Raw genomic sequence first — 17,521 nt, 5'->3', positions numbered from 1 at the left:
GTGCGCATGTGTGCGTGTGTGTGAGTGTGCGTGTGTGTGAGAGTGTGTGTGTGAGTGTGTGTCTGGGGGAGATGTGCTTCTCTTTTTTAGTCCCCTCACTGAACTCCCCACAGTGCCCAGACCGTGTCCTGCACACAGTCAGTCCTCTGGCAGGAGGCTGTTACTCAACCTGGTGTGGGGGCTCTGACCCCCTCCCCTAGGGCTGGGGGCTGGCGGCACCCACTGGAGGTGGGAGGGGGCTCCAAGGCGGGCAGAGGCCTCTGGTCACCTCCAGAGCCAACCTCAGGGAAGCTTTGAAAATACCCCATAGAAAGGACTCCCTTAGATGTCATTTTCTTCAATTCCATTTGTGGAGAGGAGGACATAGTGTGTGCGAGGTTTAATTCTTCCACATCAGCCATCAGCTTCGGAGGTCCAGGCCCCGAAGTCCTGGGTAGTGCAGGAACAGGGAGGCTGGGCGTCCGCTTCACCCCTGGGGCTGCTATTGGCTTTGCCAAGGCCTGGCCTCACAGGAACTGACCACCCAGAGGCGTTTTCTCCCTGAGACTCAGAGACACACACAACGCCTGGTTGGGGGTGGGTGGAGTGGGGGTCTGAGGCCCAGAGAGGGGAGGGAACTCCTTCAGTGCCAGGCCCCCCAAGGGACCTCAGGCACGAGCCCCCTTGCAGCACCAATTCAAGGCAGTGCCGAGTCGCTGCCCCTCCACTTCCCTAAGGTGTCTCTAGTGGGGCAGGAGTCAAGGTCAAGGGATTGTTTAGCCAGCAACACTTAGTTCTGGAGATGGCGTATTAGTTTTCTGTGGCTGCTGTAACAAGCTACAACAAAAGGGGGTCCTCAAACACGAAACATTTGCTCATAGTTCTAGAGGTCAGAAGTCTGGAATCAAGGTGTCTATATTTCCTTCTGTGAGATAATAGAAAAAATATGTATTGGTCTCTGCCCTCAGCTCCTGACACAAGGTTCCTGAAACCCTTGTAAATTCCTAAGTGATAAGAGCACTAGGAGCATCTTTTGTTCTAGTATTTGGTCTTTGACCCCAGTTCCTGAAACCCTTGTAATTTCCTGGGTGATAGGAGTGCCTTGTTCTTTTTTTTTTTAATTTAATTATTTATTTATTTATTTTTTTTTTTTTTGAGGAAGATTAGCCCTGGGCTAACATCTGCTGCCAATCCTCCTCTTTTTGCTGAGGAAGACTGGCCCTGAGCTAACATCCGTGCCCATCTTCCTCTACTTTATATGTGGGACGCCTATCACAGCATGGCTTGCCGAGTGGTGCCATGTTCGCACCGGGGATCCAAACCAGCGAACCCTGGGCTGCCGAAGCGGAATGTGCAAACTTAACCACTGTGCCATTGGGCCGGCCCCAGTGCCTTTGTTCTAATGAGATGACTCTGGGTGGGCTCCTAGATGGCTCCTGGATGGGAGCCGGTCTCCAGGAAGACCAAGCCATGATTTGATCTTGGGGTTTTCAGCCCTGCTCCCTATTCTCTTGAGAAGGGAGAAGGGCTGGAAATGGAGTTAATGATGGATTGTGTCTATGTGATGAAGTCTCCATAAAAATCCCAACAGTACAGGTTTTGGAGAGCTTCTGGGTTGGTGAACACATGGAGGTGCTGGGAGAGGGCATGCCTGGACAGGGCGTGGAAATTCCATGCCCTTCCCACATACCTTGCCCTGTGCATCCACGTACTGAGAGGATGACTCACCCCAACTCAGCAGCGACAGAAGCTCCTATACTCAGGACCTTCCCAGACTTCCCCCAAGTGTCTCTTCATCTGGTTGTTCATCTGTATCCTTTATCATATCCTGTCATAAACTGGTCAAGGTAAGTAAATGTTTCCCTGAGTTCTGTTAGCGGCTCTAGCAAATAATCGAATCCAAGGCTGAGGAGGTCATGGGAACCTTTGATTTGTAGACGAGTCCAACGGAGGAAGTTGTGGGTCACCTGGGGACCTGCTACTCGTGATTGGCATCTGAAGTTGGGGAGGGGGACAGTCCTGTGGGCCTGAGCCCTTAACCTGTGGGATCTGACACTATATCCAGGTAGACATTGTCAGAAGTGAGTTAAATTGCAGGACGCCCAGCTGGTGTCACAAAGAATTGCTTGGTGTGGGAAAAAAGCCCACACATTTGATGATCAGGAGTGAAGTGTTCCGTGTGAAAGTAAAGGTGACACACAGGAAAGAAAGATACAGGAGGAGGAAAGACTGAGTTTTTACTAACACACCTCTGAAGAATTCCAGCTCCTGGTGGCTCCATGCCTTCCTTGGCTTGCCGCTTCAGTCTCCCTTTCCATCTTCACGTGGTCTTCTCTGTGTCTTCTCCTCTTCTGTTTCTTATAAGGACACTTGTCATTGGATTTAGGGCCCACCTGGATAATCTAGATTGAGCTCACCTGGAGATCCTTAATTATATTTACAAAGACCCCCTTTTTCCAAATAAGGTCGCATTCAGAGGTTCTGGGGGTTAAGATGTGGACATATCTTTTGGGGAGCCACCATTCAACCCACTATGTATGTCACTGGGCTGCCCCACTCCCCCAAATGCCAGTCAAACCCTGTTGTTTGTTTACTCTTTGTGGTAATGATAGCAATGGGAATGCTAATAGGTAGCATTTACTGAAGGCTTAACCAAGTGCCAGGCACCATGCGAAGCCCTTAACATCTATTAACTCATTTATTTGTCAGCCCAACCCTTTGAGGTGGGTCCTGTTATCTCCAAATTATAGATGAGAAGACTGAGGGTCAGAAAGGAGCTGTTGCTTGGAACAGGTTAACACAGAACTCAACTCCAGGACCAAACCCAGAGGGGACTTAGGAAAAGGTAAGAGACAGACGGGTTATGCCCATCTCCCCCAACCCCCGGCACCCCCAGGGGCTGGAGAGGGGGAGGAGCCAAGCAAGGTGATGGAGGAACTCTGGCAGGCTCTGCTCTGCCCCTTCCAGCCATATTACCCCAGGCAGGGGCCTGGCCACTCAGAGCCTCAGTCAAGTGAGGTGTGCAGTGGACTCTTCCTGGCTCAGCCAGCCGTGGCTTGAGGACACATTAGGATCGCTTAGGAGCTTTTAAAAACCCTGATGTCCAGGCCACACTGCAGCCAGCTACAGCAGACTCTGAGGGTAGGATCCAGGCATGGGTGGCTCTTAAAGCTCCCCAGGTGATTCCACCTTGCAGCCCAGGTTGAGAACTGCTGCTCCGTTCTCAATTCTCTCGTTCGCTGTGTCCAATCGGGAAGCCAAGGCTCTGCACCCTTGTCCTCAGGAGTTCCTGGATAGCTGAGACACTCGTCTGACTGGGTACAGGCGAGGGACACCTGAGGGCAGCAGTATGGGTTTGGGTGGGGCAAGAGAATGGGAAACAGGTCCTTTAGAGTGGGGATGGACGCCTGCCAGAGTCTTTGGATGGACGTGAGCTGAGTCTTTACAGGCCTTCTGGGCCTAGTCCCAGGGAGGAAAGGCCTGTAGGGCTCATGCATGACAAGCTCAGGGTATTAGAGAGTAGGGCAGGACACAGGGACTCCCACCTCTAGGCTGTGACCTCTAGGCTGAAGGGCCAGCAGGAAACAGATGGAGGATTAATGCCAATTGGGACCAGCTCTGGCTGGGCCTGATCAATCAGGACCACAGGCACACCTGTGGGATCCTTGCCCAGCCTGTCCATCACAGCTCTAACAGCTTGGGGAGCTGAGGCCAGAAAGAGCTGGCACTGGGAATCTCTGTCAGGACTGGGGAGATTGTGTGGCTGCCTCAGCTGAGGCGACTCTCAGACCGCTCAGGCTGCTGGAGCCAGTCAAAACCTGGAATTTCTTCCTGGGATGGCAGAAAGCAACCAAGAAGAAACAGGGAGGAAAATCCAAGGTTCCCACTTATTTAAGAATGAGGAAGCGTGACCCTTCTTTGACCATTTGGGAACTAGCTTTTAAGCCTAGGTTAAGAATACCTCTTGATTCCAAAAAAGAAAAAAAAGTCACTGTGGTTGGATTCCACCCAGCCTTCTAGACCCAATCTCGCCTCCTCCAGGGAGTCCTTGCTGTCTGTGTCAGTCCTTTCTTGGTCTCTCTGACCTGCCTCCTTCTGTCTCTATGTGTCTACCTCTCATGGGCTCTTTTTCTTTTCTTTCTCTCTCTCTTTCATGTATGTGTGTCTGTGTGTGTGTACATGCGTGTACTTCTGTCTGTCTGAGTCTCTCCTCTGCCCTCTACCCCTTAGAAAGCTCATTTTGCAGATGCTATTTTGTAGTGAAATTTTGGCTTCAGCCCCTCTTTCTTTCTCTGTCTCTCTTTCTGTCTCTTTCTTTCAGGTTCCCTAAGTCTGTCTGTATCTCTTTCTCACTGTCTTGCTCTGTCTATATGTCTCTCCCTATCTGTTTCTCTCTCTGGTGTTTCTCTCTCTTTCTCGCCATCACTCTCTGACTCTCTCTTACTTTTCTTTATCTCCCTGTTGTCTCCCTCTTTCTTTCCCATTATATGAGTTTCCTGACTCTGTTTTTTCTTTTTTTCTGCTTTATCTCCCCAAACCCCCCCGTACATAGTTGTATATCTTAGTTGTGGGTCCCTCTAGTCGTGGTATTTTTTTTTCTGACTCTGTTTTTTCTAATAGACGATGACAGTCATAGAAGCAAGAATGTTAGTGCTAGAGAGAGAGAGGGGAAAGGGGGGAGACAGAGACAGAACTCACTCAAATCCACTCCTAGAAAAGCTGACAACTGTGTGGGGACCAGAGGCCTGGACCCTGGATGCCCAGGCTGGGCTTTTTCCCTGGCACTAAACTGCCACCATCACTGGCTGTCAGGATTGTTAATGCCCAGCTGGCTGGCAGAGGTCAGGTGCCAGGCACAGAACTCCCTGGGGTGGGCCACAGAAGGGCCCAGCCCCAGACAGGACCCTGCCCTCTCGACCAGAGTCACAGCTCTCCAGGCCCACAGCTCGGCCTTCCAAGTCTTGTTTCTGGGAAGCCAGATTGAATTAGCTGCTGGGTCCATCTGGCCAGCCCTTGGCCTAATAGCATTTGGCAGCTCATGCCTCAATGCCAACCCCAGCCTCCGCGGCCTCACGGCCAGAAATCCAATTTGCCACAGCTTAATTGAGCCCTGGACTCCGGGGGCATCGGCCCGCAGGCCCTCCCGCCCAGCCAGCAGCAGATTTCCCGGTGATTAGGAGGAGGAGGAAAAAACAGCAGGAGCCAAGTTAATTTCAATTACCCTCATTTTCTCCTTGGAGTAGCACACACCTCTCCCTCAGTGCGCCTCTGTGTCAGCTGCAGTGGACGCTGATAAGTATTAAGTATTTGGAGCGCTCTGGGTGCCACAGACACCTTGCATTTATCTGCTGACTGTTCAGAGAGCAGATTGTGCCCCCCACCTGTTGGCCTGCAGAGTTTAGTCATATTCTACGGAGCCCAGAGAAGCAAGCTCAGAGATGCTGTCAATGCCCAAATTGCCATAGACCTGAGTATCCCATGGTCACTGGCTCCAGTCTGCTTCTGGGGGAATCAAAGACTGGGATCCCCTAAGGTTTTATGACTCTGGTAAGAATCACCCCTCTTCTCTCCACTCTCCCACCATCCTCCTGGGAGCTCAGCTAGGGCAGCCACCTCTGCTGAGATGGCAGTTTGATAGCTGTGGTCTCCTGGGGAGGGACTAGCTAAGTAGGAGGCAGCCACCTTTCTTATGCCTGGAGATGCAAGGTCCAGACTGTGTCCAGAGCTGCACCCTGTCCAGACTCAAAATGATACCGGCATCAGTCCTTAGGGATGATCAAGTCCAACACTGAGGCCCAGAGGCTGGAGGCCACTTGTTCAAGATCACGCAGCAAGGCAATGGAGAGCAGGATTCAGTCATATAACCCTCAGTCTGGGGGCCTATTCTCCAAGCTGGAGCCTTCTCCATCTGACTGGGGAAATAGACACTCCTGAGTGGGTTCCCCACCCCTAAGCATGCTCACTCACCAATCTCTCAGAGGGGTGGGGCCTAATGAGGGGCAAGTTCTGTGTCGGGCCAAGTCCACGTATCCTGGCATTCGGCTGGATTCATGAATTCATGAGCTACAAGGAACCTCCACGTGTAGTTGTGGAGCCTCAGCTTCCACACAGACGCCCCCCATCTGCCAGGGTGGCCCACCCAGCTTAGCACCATGGCAAACCCCAGGAGCTTGAATCAGGAGTTGTGGAGACAGTCCCAAAAGTGCTGCTTGGCCTCAAGCCACGGAGAGAGGGAGATGCCTTTAGGGTTGCAGCCTGAGGGCCCAAATCCCAGAGTTGTCTGGGTCTCCCGGCACCACAGCCTTTGCAGGACCCGAATCCCCCAGGAGGTCTTCAGAACTCCCCCTCCTCCTTCTAGCCTCCTAGAACTGCCGTGGTGGTGGAGCAGGATGATGTCCTGGGCCCTGCATCCTGGGGACGGGGAAGCCTCAGGGACTCAGGAAAGCAGCTTGAGGGAAGAGGGCTCCATTAGGATCTGGTCCAAGGCTGGGAAAAGGAAGAAGTGACCTGAAAATAAGCTGAGGATGGGAGGAGGAGATGACCGGCACTTGTGCCATTGAGGTCACTTGATTTCTTCCCAGTGTGAGCACTGGCAGGAGGCTGAGGGAATGTAGTGAAATCTGTCCTGTGTTTGAACCTGCCAGAACTGGCCTAGGCCTGGCTTCTTTAAGGCTGCCCCTGGTCTTGACAATGGGCCAGGGAGCCTCAGATCTTCACCCCCACCCACAGCTGGTCTCCTGACAGCCACCTCTGAGAGGCCAAGGGCCACCGTCCTTCCCTCAGGAAGGAAGGCAAGCCCCAGGTTGCTGTGAGGCCCTGGCCCTCTCATCTCATTCCTGATGAACCCTGGCACAACAGACCACCCTTTATATCCTCTCCCTCATTCAAGTGATGGATCAGTGACCAAAAGTTCTAAATCCACAACAGCAAAGAGGACGGAAAGGGGCCAGTAGTAGACAAGTGATCTCAAAACAGTTCTGGAAGATAGGAAGGAGGTAGAGACCTTTGGGATGGAATACAGAGAGCAGAAGCCCAGAAAACATGCAGAGGGACTGGAGCCAAGGGGGCTCACCTGTCTGCCACGGGACCCTCAGAGAGCCTGGAGGCTTAGGGCAGGTATCACAGAGGGCAGAGTGAGAAGCGGGGCTGGAATAGGCAGAGCAATGAAGCTCTAAGTTTGGACAGTTAATGCCGCTTCCCCTGAGTCGTGAATGTACTGGGCACTTACCCCAAGGAAGAAAATCAGAGCTTCTTCTCTAATGATAACTGAATAAACTGCCTGGTGAGAGTGGGCACTGCTAGTGTGGTTATCAGCACTCCTGAATAAGCCATCCTTATTCTAGCACTTAGGGGCCTCCTGGTGTAATATCTGGTTCTCCGTCTATTCATGCTGAGCTCTGCCCACATGCACAGAACCCCAGGCCAGCCTGTTTAAAGACAAAAGGATGCCAGGTAGCCCCACACATTAGGCAAAAGGTTCCAACATGAAGGAGAAAGAGCAAAAGAAGCCCTCAGAGCAAATTCAGAGAATAAAAGATAATTTTAAAAAGAAAGAAAGGAAATTTGTATCCTCAGGAAATGAGGCATCTTAAAAGAAAAAAACAGGGCTATCTCTGATGGTCTAGCGGTTAAGTTCCACATGCTCCACTTCAGCAGCCCAGGATTCAGTTCCCGGGTGCAGAACACACCACTCATCTGTCAGTAACCATGCTGTGGCAGTGGCTCACACAGAACTAGAAGGACTTACATCTAGAATATACAACTATGTACTGGGGCTTTGGGGAGGGAAAATAAAAGAAAGAGGAAGATTGGCAACAGATGATAGCTCAGGGCAAATCTTATCCAGCAAAAAAAAAAAAAAAAAACAAAAAACCCAGAATGTTAAGAAAAAAGGAACAGTTAGAGAAAGAAATAATTTTTAAAACTGAGGTAAAATATACATAATATAAAATTTACCATTTTAACCATTTCTAAGTGTATGCAGCTCAGTGGCATTAGGTACTTTCACATTGTACTGCGACCATCACCACCATCCTTCTCCAGAAGGTTTCTCATCTTGCAAAATGTAACCATGTGTACCCATCAAACACAAACTCCCCACTCCTCCCTCCCCACAGCCCCTGGCAACCACCAGTCTACTTTCTATCTCTATGACCTGGACTATTCTAGGTACCTCATGTAACAGGAATCACACAGTATTTGTCCTTTTGTGACCTGTTTATTTCACTTAGCATAATGTCCTCAAGGTTCATTCGTTTGGTGTATGTCAGAATTTCCTTCCTTTTTAAGGCTGAATAATGTCGCATTGTGTATGGAAACAAACTAAGTGCCCATCAATGCATGAATGGATAAAGATGTGGTATATACATACCATGGCATACTACTCAGCCATAAAAAAAGATGAAGTCTTTCTATCTGCAACAATATGAATGGACCACAAGGGCATTATGCTAAGCAGTCAGTCAGATGGAGAAAGCCAGTACATAGTATGATTTCAGTCATGTGGAAGATAAAAACAACAGCAAACAAACACATAGATACAGAGATTAGATTGGTGGTTACTAGAGGGGAAGGGGGGACGGAGGAGGGCAAAAGGGGTAAAAGGGCACACGTGTACAGTGATGGATGGCAATTAGACTCTGGGTGGTAAAGACAATGTAGTCTACACAGAAATCAAAATATAATGATGTACACCTGAAATTTATATAATGTTATAAGCTAATAAAAATAAATATTCCTTTGCGTGTATATACCACATCCATCCATGGATACTTGGGCTGTTTCTACCTTTTGGCTATCGTAAATAATGTTGTTATGGACACAGGTATTCAAATATAAAAGAAATAACTTTTAAAAAAAAATTTGTTTTTCCTTCTTCTCTTCAAAGCCCCCCAGCATGTGACTGTATGTTTCAGTTGTGGGTCCTTCTAGTTGTGGCATGTGGGACGCCGCCTCAGTATGGCCTGATGAGAAGCGCCAGTTCTGCGCCCAGGATCCGAACCAGCAAAACCCTGGGCCACTGAAGCAGATCATGTGAACTTAACCACTCGGCCACGGGGCCGGCCCCAAGAAATAACTTTTGAAAATTTAAAACATGCTTGCCATAATAAAACTTGCAATAGATGGTTTGGAAAATAAACTTGGTGAAATCTCCAGAATGTGGAACAAAACGTCAAAAAGAAAAATATATGAGAGGAAAGAGGCTACTTAAAGAAATAATTCAAGAAGTTCAACATCCAAACAGTTGGCATTCTGGAAAGAGGAAAGAGAAAAACAAAGGCAAAGGAGTTATCAAAGAAAGAATCAAAGAGAATTTCCCAAGGGCATGGGCTGGCCATGTGGAGGCCCTACTGTATGTCATGTACCACGTGATACCGGGGCTGTAAGAGACACAGTCCTGCCACATGGTGCTGAGAGTCTTGGGAGACAGAGAGACAGAAACCAAGCAGTTGCACAAATTAATGTAAAATTGCAACGAGAATACACATCACAAAGAAGGCTATGGAAACTTAGGCCAGAGAAGGGTCTCTGAGACAGGGACATCTGAGGCCAGAAGTAATCAGGCAGGAGAGGGAGGGAGGAATGTTTGGGGCAAGCGGAACAGCATCTGCAAAGACAGTGTGGCCAGAGGGAGCATGATGAGCTTGAGGAGCTGAAAGAAGGCCTGTGAGCCTGGACTACCAAGAAGCTTCCTAGGTGTTGTGGTGGATAAGGGGTTGGGCAGACCACACGGGGCTCTGAGGGCCCAAGAGCAGTAAGAAGCCAGGTCTTAGAAACCAAAGCAGGTCCCTAGGGAGAAAGGAAATGCTTTCTATTCCTTCTGGACACCAGGACCAAGAAACAAAGCACAAGTTAAACCCTCAGCAGCTACCTCTCCACTCTGGTACTTGGTGGGACATCCAGGTCCCCTGGAAGAAGCGAAATCCGGCCTGGCCCTGCAAACCACAAGGGGGTGCTGTGAGGCTCAAACCAGAGAAAGGCTAGCAACCTATCCCTTAGACAAAATCACAGGTACCCTTGTCCTAAAAGCTGGGATGGAGGACTGGTGACTGATGGGGTGAGCTGGAGGAGAGGTGCTCAGACTGGTGGATGCACATTTAGGCAGTTTCTACTTTCCATGCATGAGTGCCACTGCAATGCATACATATTTATGCATTCATTTTGCACATCTGATTATTTCTTTAGGATCAATTTCTAGAAATGGAATTTCTGGTGCAAACGGAAAGTTTTTAGGGCTTTCACCCTACAGCACAGTGGAACCAATTTACAGCCCCAGCAGCAGAATGTGAGTGTCTGTTTATTCAAACTCTTCCCCTGTCTGGCTGTTACTTAAAAAATATCTTTCTGATCTATGCCAGTTCAGCCGCAAAAAGAGGTACCTTGTGGTTTAAGTTGCATTACTTTTCTTTTCTTTTCTTTTCTTTTTTTAGGAAGATTAGCCCTGAGCTAACATCCACTGCCAATCCTCCTCTTTTTGCTGAGGAAGATTGGCCCTGAGCTAACACCCGTGCCCATCTTCCTCTACTTTATATGTGGGACACCTGCCACAGCATGGCCTGATAAGTCCACACCTGAGATCACAGCCGGGGAACCCCAGGCCACCGAAGTAGAGCCCTCGAACTTCAATACGCCACTGGGTCTGCCCCAAAGTTGCATTTCTTTTGTTACTATTATTGTTACAAATGGCTTCACATGTTTACTGGTCATTTACACTTAGTTTTAAATCAGATGTCTGTTATGCTCCGTGCCTGTTCCTACTGGGGTGGTGTCTTTTTCCTATTGATTTGTAATGATATCAACACTTTTTCAGATATATATTGAATTGTCCTAATTTATCCTTTGCCTATTAATTTTATGATTTTTTTGATGCACAAAATCTTTTTGCTGTCATATTTTTCAATCTTTCCCTTATGGTTTCTACTTTTGATATTAAACTTAGAATGGCTTTCCCCACATGGACATTATATAAATATTTTCCTCTATTATCTTTTTGGTATCATTTATTATATTTAATTCTTTATCCCATTTGAAATTTACGTTAGTATGCGGTTTGGGGAAAGATCAAATTCTTAATTTTCTAAGCCATATTTATTCATTTCCTACCCATTTTGAAATGCCACATTTGTCATATTCTGAATATTTAAAGTACACTTCGGGGGGCCGGGCAGGTGGCACAGTGGTTAAGTGCACACGTTGCGCTTTGGCGGCCCAAGGTTTGCCAGTTCAGATCCCAGGTGCGGACATGGAACCGCTTGGCAAGCCATGCTGTGGTAGGTGTCCCATGTATAAAGTAGAGGAAGATGGGCACGGATGTTAGCTCAGGGCCAGTCTTCCTCAGCAAAAAGAGGAGGATTGGCAGCAGATATTAGTTCAGGGCTAATCTTCCTCAAAAAATAAAATAAAATAAAATAAAGTACAGCTGGGTCTTCAGGGCTCTCTATTACATTACATTAGTATATATCATAGCCCCTTACGTTATTTTTTTCTTTCAGTACTTATTTGACTATTCTCTCTCATTTACCAGTGTTGTTTAGAATTAATTTATCAAGTTCCCTACCACTCTCCTCCCAAGCAATTCCTTTAGGATTTTGATTCTAAATTTATAAATTAACTCGACGATAACTTCCCATTCAGAGATATTGTTCCCTCTCTGACTCAGACACCTCACATTAGAGCATATTTACCAGGAACCAAGGTCAAAGGCAGTATGTCCAGTGGGCTCCTGGCCAGGCCTTGAAAGGCCCATTAGGAGGAGGCCATCCCTCCATCTTCATTAACTCCTGTGCCCTGGGGGCCAGGCCAGAGTTCTGGGAAGTAGGAAGGGCCTTTCTACAGCTCTCCCCACATGCCACCTGCTCCCCACTCCGAGGATGGGCATGCTGGGGAGCAACTGCAGATTCATCGTACCCTGGCTCCCACCCTGGCACGGGCACCTGGAGTGAGAGTCATGGGCTCCCGGGAGGGGGAGGGAGCTTGCCTTCCAGCATCCTGTGGTCCTGATTAGGGGGTGGACTCCCCTGGGAAGGACAAGAATGCAGATGTCCTGATTCTCAGCTAACTCTCTCTATAGGATTGATGGGAGAGAGAGAGAGAGATTAAGAGAGGTTTCTAATGACAATTTACAAGAGTAGAAGAGAAAAACAAGGAGAGCACAAAAGAGATAAAGTGAGGATGAGCTGCTTTCCCCAAGAGATGTCATACCACAGCCTCCCAGACCTCAATGCCCCCATTTCCCTTCTCTCTGCTCACCCCACCCCACTCCCACTCCCACCTCCACTGCCCTGGATAAAATATAGCAGGTGGGCCAGCAGCATCCACATCACCTGGGAGCTTGTTAGACATTAGAAACTTAGACCCCACTTGGGTCCTGCTGAGTCAGAATCTGCATTTCAACAGAACCTCCAGGTGATTCACGTGCACAGCTAAAGTTTGAGAACTGCTTGAAAGGAGCCAGGGAGGGGAGATGCCAGGATCTGGAGACTCGCTGAGCTGAATGGAGCTCTCAGTAACAGCTGAGACAAGGACCTACCTGGCACCCTCTCTCCTGAGACAGGTCTGACCTCAGGATCAGCACCTGGGCCCAGGTCAAAGCTGAAAAGCAAAAGAACTAGTTTCAGCAGGAACCAGCCTATTTTCTGCATTGACAGCTGAGTGGAATGAGCGACAAGCTTGAGGTCAGTGTGACACACACTGGGGTTCCCATTTGTAGCGCTTCCCCTTACAGGGGCTGTGACCTGGGGCCCCTCTCTGGCTCTCTGTTGACTTCCCTGTGAAATGGCAATCACTATGCCACCTCATTGACTTGATTGGAGAGTGCTGTTGCCCCAGTAGGTGTTTATTACAAAGGATAATATCTTGAATTTCTACAATACTGCCAATAAGTGTTTTTCCAAGCCAGGAAGATATTATTATGTTTGCTTCAGTCCAGGATGAGTAGGAGCAAGTCACTAATTCATTCAACAAATATTTATTGAGCATCTACTCTCTGTCCAACACTGTGCTAGGTGCCGGTGGATATGGTGCTAACAAAACCTGTTTCTCCCAGAATTAGTTTCCTAGGGCCGTCATAACAAAGTACCACAAACTGGGTGTCTTAAAGCAATAGAAATTTATACTCTCCCAATTCTGGAGGCAAGGAGTCCAAAATCAAGCTGCGGGGAACACTGGTTCCTTCCTGAGTTTCTGGGGGAGAATCTGTCCCATGCCTCTCTCTTAGCTTCTGTGGTTGCTAGTCGCATTCCTTGGCTTGTGGCAGCCTAACTCCACTCTCTGCCTCTGTTACAACACGGCATTCTCCTTGTGTGTCTGTCTCTGCACCTTATTTCCCTCTTCTTATAAGGACACCAGTCATTGGATTAGGGTCCCCTTTAACTCAGTATGACCTCATCTCAATGAGATTATACGTACAAAGATCTCATTTCCAAAAAAGGTTGCATTCACAGGTTCTGGGTGGTGTCAAACATAAAGCCAAACACTAGTTAAAGTGGTAAGGGTAGACTTTACTCAGTAACAACCATTACAACAGGGAAAAGAGTTCACAAACTCAACTTGCATTTGTGCAGAGGTGACTGGGCATTTTAAAGGGAGAATAGGTGGGGCCGGCCCAGTGGTGTAGCAGTTAAGTTCACATGCTCTGCTTCTGGTCCAGGGTTTGTGGGTTTGGATCCCAGGCACGGATCTACACACTGCTCATCAAGCCATGCTGTGGCAGCATCCTAAATACAAAAAAAAAATAGAGGAAGAGTGGCACAGATGTTAGCTCAGAGCTAATCTTCCTCAAGCAAAAAGAGGAAGATTGGCAACAGATGTTAGCTCACGGCCAATCTTCCTCACCAAAAAAAAAAAAAAAAAAAAGGAGGGAGTTGGGTTCTCTCTAGGAATGCAGCCTTGAGCTGTCAGAAACTATGTTAGTGTTTATTCAGGTCTTTTGGTGTGGGGGTGGGAGGGTGGACAAAATCATTTGCGCTGACAGTCTGTAGTTTTCATAGGCCTGAGTTGAGGCCTAATAGAAAAGAGAGATCAGAGGAGCCTCTTAAGTTTGGTCAAGAAGTAAGTCTTTGTGAGTGAACATGAATTTTTGGGAAACACTATTCAACCCAGAACACTCACCCAGTCCTCCCATTTCAGTAAGTGGCTCATCATTCACCCAGTTATCCAGGTCCAATCCTAGGAGGCATCTTTGATGCTCTCTGTCCTCTTCACCCTCCCCACACTTCCAAATCCCCACAAAGCCTTCTGACAGCTGCATTTCTGGCTTGTCCACCGCTCTCCATCTCCACCTTCCCACCCAGGCCCAGCTGCCACCATCTCTAGCCTGGACTCCCTCAAGCCCCTAGCTGGCCCCCCACTCCCACTTTAGACCCCTAGGCTCTTGTCTTTGGCTAGTGGCCAGAGCAAGCCAATTAAAGCAATCACGTCATGTCAGTTCTTCTGCTTAAAACCCTCTGGAAAGAAATCTAAACCTTTTGCTTGGTTCTAAGGCCTCAAATGCTATGGTTCCTGCCTCCCTCTGTCTAACCACATTTTCGACTGTTTGTCCCCTTGTTCATGCCACGTCAGCCACACACACCAAGTGTGCCCATCTGCACAGACTTTGCCATCTCCTGTTCCCTCTGCCTGGAATACTCTTCCCCCAGAGCTCCCAAAGCTTGGCTCCTTCTGGTCATCTGGGACTCAGCGTAAATGTCACCTCCTCAGAGAGCTAAATTACCCTCTCCTTGTCACTCCGTATCACATCACTCCACTCTGTTTGCTTCAGAGGTTATTCTGCACATCTATTTCTTGACTTGTTCACTGTCTCCGCCTCCCCAACCCACCCCATAGAATGAATGAGAATAAGGACTTTGTTTTCTTCACTAGTGTGTTCCCTAGGACTTAGAATAGTGACTGAGAGATAGTAACTGCTCTGTAAATGTTTGCAAACAAAAGAACAGACAGGCTTATTCTTCATCCTCATGAGGCTTCTGTCCAAACTTTCTGTTGGACTGTTCCCAACTGGCTGTCTTCCAGACCAACCCAAGGCAGCGGTTAAAATATAGATTCCCAGGCATCACCTCTAGATGAATGACTGAATTTCCAGGGGAGGGCCCTGGGAATCTTTCCTTGAGGACCCTGCTTTAGATGAGCAAGAATTGGTTCAGGTCAGGGCCCTAGGAGAAAGGCTTTCTTTTTTTTTTTTTAAATCCTGTGGCTAGCCATACGTGCTCTCAAGAGGACATTGATAGCTTCATCCAATCTTGCTTCATCCGGCTATCAATGCCTGGCATGCAGGAAGCACTAAGAACTACTAGTTGGGAGGAAAATGAAATGAGATGTGTACTTGGTTGTCATAACTTTCCTGATGCAGTAGAGGGATCACTGGTCTGGGAACCAAGATGACTGGGTTTGCACCCCAGTTTTGCTGCTTCCTAGTTGGGTAGTCTCTGAGCCTTGGTTTCCCCATGTGTAAAAAGAGAGTAATAGTACTTAGACCATGGAGTTGTTTCATTCTTTCATTCATTAATTCAAGTATTTATTCATTCCTTCAAACATTTATCAAGTATCTTCTGCATTCCAGGACTGCGCCAAGGCACAGGCGATATAGAAATGAGCAAGAGTCAGTCATTGCAAGGAAAAGCAATATATGTGTCCCCAGGACCGGAAATGCCCCACCCTCTTGCTGCCTGTAGCTGTAGTCTCAGTGAGGTCCCAGAGTAACACAAGAGAAAGAACCAGTTCCAGCATGCAGTCTCATGGAACTTTATTTAAGTCTTGATCTCTCCAGCATTGTGGGAACAGGCATGGGACTTCCCAAGCTAGCTCAAAGGAGGTAACTTTCCTCAAAACTTACATGCGATAAGACCATTTCCTATACTACAAATATTCATTCACTTATCCATACAATAAGTATTTATTGGGTATTTACTACTATTCCTATGGGGTATTGTGCAACTGGTGGAGGAGGTTGCCATTTCCAGTAAAAGAAACATTTGGATAAGAAGCAGGTTCGAGGGAAGATTGTGAGGTCAGTTCTGGAGAGTCTAAGGGCCCTGTGAGAGGCACATCCCTGGAGCTTAGAGGAGGTAACTTGTCTCTAACGTATGGAAGATATTGGAAGCCGTGCGTGTGGGTGGCACTAGGGAGAAAGTGCAGAATCCCCTCCCACTGCAGAATCTCCCCGACTCTCATCATCACAACAACCCGCACTCCCTAATAGAAAGTGGGAAGCGTCCTCAAGGGAGGCAGAGGGAGGGAGCTCTTCTTTGGAGGCCACCAGTCACTCTGCCTTTCTTCTTTCAGGCCTTGACATCTTACCTACAGCACTTGCCAGAGCACTGCAGGAATCTCCCCTTCGTCTAGGTGCTCCCAATGTCTCTGTTGTGAAAGGAAGGAGGGTTCATCATGAAAGTTTTTAGCAGCAAACAATTTGAAAGTAAAATTTTGAAAATCCCATTTAAGATAGCATCAAAATTTGTCAAATACCTAGGAATAAATTTAGCAAACCTCTACACTGAAAACTATAAAACATTGCTGAAATTAAAGAAGACCTAACTGAATGGAGAGGTCTGTCATGTTTTGGGTTGGGAGATACAAAATGCCTAATATACCAGTTCTTCTCACAATTGATCTATAAATTCAATGTAATCCGCATCAAAATTCCATCAGGCACTTTTTTTTTGGATTTGAAAAGCTGATTTTAAAATGTCTATGAAAATTCAAAGGACTTAGAACAACTAAAGCCATTTTTAAAAGAAGAACAAAGTTAGAGAACTTACTCTATCTGACTTCAGGGCTTCCTTCAAGCTACAGTAATCAAGAGCATTTAGTACTGGTGGAAAGCTAGACACAGATCAATGCAACAAAAAAATAGTGTCCAGAAATAGACCCACACATATCTGGTCAACAGATTTTTTACAAAAGTGCTAAGAAAATTCAATGGGAAAAGGAAAAGTTTTTCAACAATTGTTCTGATCAACTGGACATCCACTGGAAAAAAAATGAACATTGATACAACCACCATATCCAAACTTACTTAAAAATGGATCAGAGACCAAAATGTAAAACCTAAAACCATAAACTTTTAGACAAAAAAAAAGAGTATCTTAACAACCTTGGGATAGGCAAAGATTTCTTAGACTACAAAAAGCACATGTAAAGGAAAAATTGATAAACTGGACTTGATCAAAATAAAAAACCATTGTTCTTTGAAAGTCATCATTAAGAAAATGAAAAGGCAAGCCACATTCAGGGAAAAAATATTTGTAACATATCTATCAGACAAAGTACTTGTATCCAGAATGTATAAAGAACACTTACAACTCAGTAATAAGAAAACAAGCAACCTGATAGTAAAATGGGCAAAAGGTTTGAAAAGACACTTCACAGAGAAGATATACAAATGACTAATAAACGAGTGAAAAAATTCTCATTATCATTAGTCATCAGGGAAATGCAAATTACAACACATTCACCACAATAGCTAAAATTTAAAAAGCTGACCATACCTAATGTTGGTAAGGATGTGGAGCAATTGAAACTCTCAGACTGTTGGAAGGAATGTAAA

At 47.1% G+C, this 17,521-nt stretch overlaps 1 long non-coding RNA gene across 1 annotated transcript; it reads left to right on the top strand.

The window, feature by feature from the left end:
* Positions 1–1,683: 1,683 nt before the first annotated feature.
* On the top strand, positions 1,684–10,925 carry LOC139075700 (uncharacterized). Its single transcript, XR_011526364.1, has 3 exons — positions 1,684–1,826; positions 2,689–2,824; positions 8,867–10,925. It is a non-coding gene; the product is annotated as an uncharacterized lncRNA (long non-coding RNA).
* Positions 10,926–17,521: the final 6,596 nt, after the last annotated feature.

Source organism: Equus przewalskii, chromosome 1 (assembly GCF_037783145.1).
Source record: "Equus przewalskii isolate Varuska chromosome 1, EquPr2, whole genome shotgun sequence".
NCBI lineage: Eukaryota > Metazoa > Chordata > Mammalia > Perissodactyla > Equidae > Equus > Equus przewalskii.
Note: the sequence above shows the minus strand (reverse complement) of the source record. Positions and strands in the feature narration are given on the sequence as shown.